This window comes from Meriones unguiculatus, chromosome 3 (genome assembly GCF_030254825.1).
Source record: "Meriones unguiculatus strain TT.TT164.6M chromosome 3, Bangor_MerUng_6.1, whole genome shotgun sequence".
NCBI lineage: Eukaryota > Metazoa > Chordata > Mammalia > Rodentia > Muridae > Meriones > Meriones unguiculatus.
The window spans coordinates 146,566,178-146,574,660 of record NC_083351.1 but is presented as its reverse complement, the minus strand read 5'-3'; the positions used below and the strand labels follow the sequence as shown (position 1 = coordinate 146,574,660).

At 39.2% G+C, this 8,483-nt stretch overlaps 1 protein-coding gene across 1 annotated transcript in view; it reads left to right on the top strand.

The window, feature by feature from the left end:
- The first annotated feature begins 2,796 nt into the window (after positions 1 to 2,796).
- Cnga1 (cyclic nucleotide gated channel subunit alpha 1) overlaps positions 2,797 to 8,483 on the top strand; it is a 38,626-nt gene continuing 32,939 nt past the window's right edge. Inside the window, exon 1 of the mRNA XM_060378724.1 lies at positions 2,797 to 3,048. The gene's annotated coding sequence lies outside the window, so the exon portion shown is untranslated. The remainder of the gene's footprint in view (positions 3,049 to 8,483) is intronic.

The window sequence follows — 8,483 nt, the reverse complement described above, 5'->3', positions numbered from 1 at the left end:
AAGGGGGAGTTTGCAGTTCTCTGGTGACAATGCAGAGGGGACATTAGCTGATAGTTAGGAGGGAGGGCAATCTGTAGATGTATTAATTTATAGCACTAGTTTTCAGCTCTTAGTTTATTAACTGTCAACATCCCTAATCAGTCTATTTGAGGAGTTACCTATTTTAAGAATCTTCCTAAGAAGCAATTTTCTTTGCTGACTTAAAATCATTGTCTCCTGTTCTTATTTTGAATACTTTCCTCTTTATACTTTGGATTTAATTTGTGATAATTTTGTACTTTTCAATGTGAAATTTCAGATCATTGGTTTTAAACACTTATTGTCTCTTAGTGTGTGTATTTGAGGGTATGGGAGATGGCTCAGCAGTTAAAAGCACATACTGTTTTGGAGGGAACCTGAGCTTAGTTCCCAGCACTCACATCTGGCATCGTATAACCATTTGTATTTGGTAGAATAAAGTAAATAAAATATTTACATTCCCCAGCCCTTGACTATAGGTGTAACCATATACACATGCATGGTAAATACAATAAACCCACACATAGACACATAGGTACACACACACACATACACACACACACACACACACACACAGAGAGAGAGAGAGAGAGAGAGAGAGAGAGAGAGTTAAAATGAAAATGTCTTTAAAAACTATGGAAGCATTTGAGGCTAATATTTAACTTCAAACGCCACACACGCCTTCATCCTCCAAATTTTGATGGGTTGTGCTTTTGCTACATTTAGTTGGCTTTATGTAAAAACGCTCACTTTACTTTCTTCCTTAACACAATTAATTTTGGAATACGAGGCTTCATTTCCAAACACTCGGTTGCGTTCAGAGCTGCAGTTTTTATCTCTTCTGGGTTGACCCTAGTTACTAAAGCCTGTATAAGAAAATGAAGAGTCTTTCTTTAGTCTAGTGAGTATTAGGAGACACATATGCAACTTTACCTTCCAAATCCCCCTCCACCCTGGTCTATTATGGTGGACTTTCCATTGTGTCAAACTAAATAATCTCTTCTTCAATTGCTTTAAGCCAAACAAATCTGGCATCATCCTTGAATCCATCCTTTCGTTCACACCCCACATCCAATCAATCAGCAAATCTGCTTGTCTCTGCTTTAAATCTATGTAAGATCTGACCCCTTCCCCCACCCTGACTCCCACCATCCTTGTTAGAGCGACTGTCGCCTCTTACTGAATTGCTGCCACAGTCTCCTAACTGGTCCCAGCCATATCTTCCTTTTCGGACCACAGCTCCCCAATTTCCTCTTTCTCTTGCTTATTATGACGCTGGCTTTTCTGCTTCTCTTTGACAACCCAACACAAGCCTGCTTTTCCCTGGGAAGTGGACATGGTTCAGATGTCCCCTAAAAGAAGCTGTGCTCCTGGTCATTCCCTCGTGTCATTTTTCTCCCCCTTTATCACATTGCAGATCATGCCTGGCTTATGTGTTCCCTACTGTGTTTATTCTTCCTCCCCATCATCAGAATGTTTGCTTCATAAGGGTAGAAATGTAGTTTTGTCAGCTTTTAACTTCCTAGTGCTTAGAAGGGAGCCTGGTGCTTCTGTGCTTTGAATGAATAATTACACATTGTAATGAACCATTCACTGCCTGTAGAGTAATAGACAAGTAATGGACACAGTCCTAGACTCAGGGGGTTTATGGTTCTTACAGGGAAGATAATTATTTAGCTGTTAAGTAATTGATTACACAACTTTTAATTGTGACCATAAAGACAGAGAAGTCGTTAACAGGCTGTGCTGCCTGAAGGTTTTGGTGGGTTGGGAGACGGATTATCAAATACTTAATAACACAGAGTCAAGAGCCAGAATTTCTCAAATCACATCTTTTTTTTCAACCACGAAAATATGTAAACAATCAGTTTCATGCAAATGAGCATCTATAGTGACAGGCACTTTAAATAGGATTATAAAGACTTAGAGGGAGCTGACAAAGCAGGACAGAGAGCCTGGTTGAAAGTAACCTGTTAAGTAGATAATCCATGCGGCAGTGTTCTTGCTGTCAGTCAAGGTTACTGCAGGTCCCAGGAAGAGAAACTCAGCGATAGGTAGACTGGAGCAAGCTAATCACTGGTGGGGAAAAGGAAACAGTGCATAGTATTCTTACTCCTGTGAACTGGAGTCGATTGGGAAAACTTCCCATCCTATGTTTCATATATACAGACAAAATTTCTAGCCTCCCTGTTCATCACAGTGCTCAGGAGAGACTGTCCCTACCATTTTTTTTAAAGTGTCCTATGACAGGCACGTTATAAGGAGAGCACCACCCTGCATTCATGTGTGTGTTGTATTTATCTTAGTTACATCTTCCCTGTGTGAAGTAGGACGAGAAAAGTTTGTCCCAAGATAATCTTAGAAATGTATATTTTAAGCCAGAAACGGGTATCGTCAGTTTCTGAAAGGAATCAAGCAAGTTTGTAAGGGCACGCGTGATTACTGTAAAATAGTTTTCCCTTAAACTATAACAGGAAAATAGTTTTCCTGTTAAAAGTTATAGTAACAACCAGCCCAGCCTGTAAGGACTTCCACAAATACCCACATTTTACTGTGTCTCAATTTAACCCTCAAGACAAACTTGGGGAAAACTGGCAGTGCTGTCTTAATAAAATCTATTAGATAGTATTTCTTTTGGTTTAACTTTCAAACATTCTGAGAGACATCGCTTTGAGAAGCGCTTTTTTATTATCAGCCACATACATATTAATGAGCTCAGGTTCAAGCTAAGGATAAGGATGACTTGGGTGCTGTTATTTTCATCTGCACACAAATCCGCAAATCCAGGACTGAGCCACGAACATCCTCCCCTGCCGATGCCACGGAACTTTCTTTCTGAGGAAATAATTAATAAACGAGCCATTTGTGCTGCTTAAGGAGAGGGGAAAAAAACAACGTCATATTTAGTACTTAAGAAAACTTTTATCTGGATTTTGACAATGCCAAGAGTAACCATATATCTGCATGTGTTTTGGATGCACCACTGATTGGCACTGCAGAAAGACAGATATCTCATTTAAACAAGCACAGGTAAGAAGCCAGTGGTTCCATTTACTTTTAAGTCTGTGCTGACATGTGTTTTTATTTACAAATGTGCCTGCTTTTGTGGCAGTTCCCACGATAGAGACCCTTTAGTAAGAGCTGATAATTGAATCTCTAGAGTCTCTGCATTTTTGATTCAGATTTGTGAAGTTCAGTTAAAAAGAGCAACAAATAAAGGTCTCACATCATAACCTTGCTAATCTTAATTGTATAGCCTTCTAAATATGACTGTTTTTTTTGTGTGTGTATGAATTTTAAAATTGCTTTTAGAAGTCAAATGCAATAACCATGACTGGTGCATATTTTTCCTAAAGAAATATTAAATATTAATTTCTCTTTCTCTTTATGATATTTGAAGATTGGGCATCAAATTCACATGAACGGTAACAGGAGATTAAGTGTGAACACATAAATTTCAGTTGGAAGCATTCAAGCGTTCGGTGGTTATATAAGTACTTTTATGACAACCTGATCCTCCAGTCAGAGGTGAAGACAGTGGTCTGTGGGGAGGAAGAGACTCAGCAGGGAAGCACCTCTTTACAGTGAGGGCCAGAATCTTACTACAACATCTTTGTGTGTTTGTATATGTGTGTGTGTGCCTGCGTGTAAGTGTGTGTGTGTGTGGTGTGTATGTGTTTGTATATGTGTGTGTGCCTGTATGTGTGTGTGTTGTGGAGGGGGGTGTGGTCCTCACTTTTGTACGCAATCTCTTCAACTTGCTGTGCCATCTCCCAGCCTTACGTCTTTAACTGTGTGCCACAAGCATATGTGTTTCAGTTAGGCCTTAAACAAATAACTCTTTTTAACTACTACCGCATTTTATTTTTGTATGTTTAAAAACGGCCAATGATCATTCTTATTATTTTTTATTATGGTTTCATGTTTTCAGATATTAGTAATTTATTCTATATTAGAAAATTAAATGTTATTAAACAAAGCTTTAAGACATATGCCCAGTTACTGGCTTTTTATATTTTGGTGTTTCTCTTTATACATCCTCTAAGCTACCTATTCTATTATCAGCTGATGTGTGAGGCCACTTCTCACTCAACAGTGTCATTGCTAACTCAGCCACTGAACAGAGGAAGGTGAGCACGGAGCGTCAGAGCTTAAATGTGCTTAACCTACCGCATCTTTGCCTCCTGCACCTACAACCATTAGGAAATGCTCCCTTTCCTCTCTCTGGGAGCATTCACAGATGTTGATCACAAAACAATTCTAGTAGAGCACAAAGGTCGCACATGGGGAAATTGACATACAACCTCTGCCACGAATTTGAATGACGATAATTTGGGAATCCTATCCTTTGGAGTAAAATGTTCGTTACTATACCTGACAGTTTCCAAGTGTTAAAGAGTGAGTCAGCTTGAGCTTTGGCAATGTCTATGCAGTCAATAAGAAAGTGCCTTATTTATCTTTGATAAAATGGTGAGTAAAGAAACTCAGTGCAATAGAAAATGTATATGAAATTAATAGGCAATAATAAGAAAAATTCTAGATACTGAAATAGTTCTGGATATAATATTTACTGTTTAATATTGTCCCATCCAATACAACAAAACAAGGAAAAGAATAAAGATTAAGATTTCTTTTTTTCTTTTTAACTTTTGAAACAGAGTCTCACTATGTAGTCTTGGCTGGTCTGGGACTCACTATGTCACTATGTGGAGTGCAAACTAGGCTGGACTGTAACTCTGAGACCTGCCTGCCTCTGTCTCCTGAGTGCTGAAGTCAATAGTAAGTGCCACCACGCTTGGGTGTGAGATTAAGTTTTGAAGTTATTTATCAAAGGAAAATATGATTGTAGGTCCTAAGTTCTCTAATAGATTAATTTCAAAACCATAAAAAGTGATAAGGTTAGCAAGATGATAGTTCAAAAAATAAAATATAAATTTGTAACTTTTTAAAGACCCATTAGATAATGTGATAGCATATCTTATAAAAATGAAAATTTAATATATAAAGTACATTTAATGAAAATTACAAAAAATATAAAGCAGGTTTTTACCAAGAATATGTCTCTTGTTGGATGATAAACACTGATATGTTAACACGTCAGTTCTTCTAAAATCAACTTATAAATTTAACAAAATCTCTTTGTAAAGCACTCTGAGCTTTCTCAGGATCATCTTACTCTAGGGAAGACGGTGAGCAATAACCATGTGATTCACACCCACAGAAGGGTCATAATCATCCAAACACAACCTTCAAAGGAGCTCTGCGTATAGATGTATATTTTACTTACTCACATGTAGTATTTGTGCAGCAAAATAAAACAACAAAAGTCAAGAGAAAAAGTTGGTGGCTTATTATGGGCTGGGCACTGTACAAGTAATAGAACAGCAGTTCTCAACTTGCAGGTCGCAACCCCTGGGGGGTCAAATGACCCTTTCACAGGATTTGACGATCACATAGCTTGCATATCAGATATTTACATTACGATCCATAACAGTGTAAAATTATAGTTAAGAATTTGCAGCAAAAATAATGTTGCAATTGGGATCACCACAACATGAGGAACTGTATTAAAGGGTTGCAGCATTTAGGAGGGTTTAGAGCCACTGTTATAAAGACATAAAAATGGGAGCTCACTGATGCTTGTTCTAAAGTCTGGGGAAAAGGGGGCTCACACACGCGGACCACTGTATCAATGACTTATGCATTGACGGTAAGTTCTCCAGACTCTGATGCAGAGGAGGGGACATCAATGCCCACTGTCCTACATCTGACCGTATCAGTCTACTTGAAGGGACCACAGCAAAAGGCAGCCAGAGCCAACCAGCTGCAGAGCAAAAGCGTTCAAAAACTGTGTCTGTGTTGAACAGGTAGATATTTTGTGTGTGTTCTAGACAATGCAAGGTAGCTACTGTTTGCATGCTTGTGGGCATTGTAAATAATGCTCAGGTGACCTCAGGTCCAAGGGAAGATGCGAGACAGTTAGGTCCATAGGCTGGGCAGCCGACACAACAGAACACATGTCTCATGGTTCTGGAGGCTGGAGGTCCAAGATGAAGGCGTCTGCAGTTTGAGTTTTTTCTGAAACCGCTGCCTTTGATTGGCAGGTAGGCATCTTGTAGCTATTTCCTCACGTGGTCATTCCTTTCATGTACCTCCCTCCTTTGTCTGTGTTGTCTTTGCTTCATTTTACAAGGACACCCATGAGATTGGAACGAGCCGATTTGTCCACTTTTTAACTAATCACAGTCTCAAAGGCTCTGCCTCCAATCCAAATTCATGGGTCCTAGGGGTTAGTGCTTCCTTATAAGAAATTTAAAAGTACACAACTCAGTTCCTGAAATGGAAGCCCAGGATAGTGGTTTGTGCCTGTAATCCCAGCACCCAGGAGGCTGATGCAGAAAGATTACCACAAACTCACAGCCAGCCTGGGCCTCATAGTGAGCCCTTGATTCAAAATTGTACACAAACACATACAACACACACCACACACTAGAGAGAGTGAGAGAGACAGACAGACAGAGACAGAGAGCAGTGGAGGAGGAAAGGGAGGGAGAGACACTTGACCTTTTCTTCATTAGTTACCTTTTTTGTTTTTGTTTTTTGTTTGTTTGTTGTTTTGGTTTTGGTTTATGCTTTTTCCTCTTCCAAAAAGTTCGTTTTCTCTATTGTGTTACAGATCTTGCGATTTGGGGTGATTTTTGTGATTCTTGCAACTTGAACAGTACTGGCCTATGTACACACCACACTGTCAGATTTGGCTTCACTTTCTGTCTTTAAAAAGCTCGTTGTTATTAATGTGTGTGTGGTATGGTATTAATGTGTGTGTGGACTTTGTTCTCTCTTTCCACCTTTATGTGGGTCCTGAAGATTGAGGTTAGGTGGTCAGGCTTAAAAGGAGATGTGTTTCCTTCTGTACTAACTCACTGGCCTTCAATATTTCACCCCTCCCTCTCTCCTCTCTCCCCTTCATTTCTCAGCAAACTTTGCAGTGTTGCTTTGAGATAGCAGTCAGTGAAAGCCAAGAAGAAAGAAAAAAGTTAATGAGGCACAGACTGGATTGTATAGCGTTTGCAGGTTATTTCCAACAAAATTACGAGCATTTTTAATGTGATCATTTGGGGATAAGCCATAGTAGCACAAAGCAGGGCAAACTGTTACACCAAGTTGTCGGCCACTTACTGTGACTGACAGTCTGTGCAATTAGTGTCCAGGGGTCTCCGTGTGCTGAATTGTGAGTATTTGACTAAAGTGTTGACTTACCTTTATTGTACCATAAAATGAAAGAGTAATAAAGGAAGGAAGAGAAAGTAAACTCCCCACTCCTCTGAAGCTTACAGAATATTGAGACAATGGGCCATTTGCCTGTGAACATAGATATGTGTGACAGGAAGTGGGTGCTCAGGCCTTGGCTCTGTGTTTCCGGCTGCTACTATATAACAGAATAACACAATAGACCATGTTGTTTGTAAGCAATAAAAGTGGGGTCACATGACTGTGGAAGCCAAGGATCAAACAGTCGAGGTTCTGAATTCTTTTTTGTTTGTGGAGGTGGAGAAGAGAGATAGTCTCCAGGTTTTTTTTTGTGGTAGGAAAGCATACTGATTTTGAAGAAAAAAAATTTTTTTTTTTAGACAAGTTTCTCTGTGCAGCCTTGGCTGTCCTGGACTTGCTTTGTAGACCAAGCCTCGAACTCAGAGATCTAGCTGCCTCTGCCTCCCCAAGTGCTGGGATTACAGGTGTGTGCCACTGAGCACAGCTTGAAGAAAACATTTTTGGTGATGTAAGATCTTGCAATGCTCCAGGGCCATAATTTATATGCTATAGTTTGGATCTTGAATGCTTCTAAAGGCTTGTGTGTTAAAGGACTGAGTCCTGGTGTGGGACTGTTAGGAGATAGTGGAACAATTGGGAGATGGAATCTAGTGAGGAGGTTTTAGGTCATTGGAGTGTTCATGAAGGAGATTGTCGATTCTGACCTCTTCCTTTTCTTTGATTCTTGGCCTGAGGTAAATAATTTTGCTTTGCCATAAAAAAGCTCTCTGGTATTGCTCTCACCAGAGACCTAAAAGCAATGGCTCAACCTGGTCATGAACTAGAGCCATGAGCCAAAGTAAAACCTTTCTCCTCCTATAACTTGATTAACTCAGGTAGTATTTGTTATAGTAACAGAAGAATGACTAACATGTACTTATATAATAAATGTACTAAACATTAAAATATATTATTACTTTCTCTGATATTTAATAGTTGTATAAGTTTGTTTCTATTATATATGCTGCCTTAAAGGGATCACAGGAAAATAGACTGTTTGATGGTTTTGTTAATTTCACTCTTGACTGAAATCTCTACTTTGTGGATGCATTATCTGTGGACTGTAAAGATTGTGATAACGATCTTGATAATAATGATTTCCTTGGTAAAACTGTTTCTTCCCAAGAAAGTATTGAGGGTTTCTTCCTACAGTG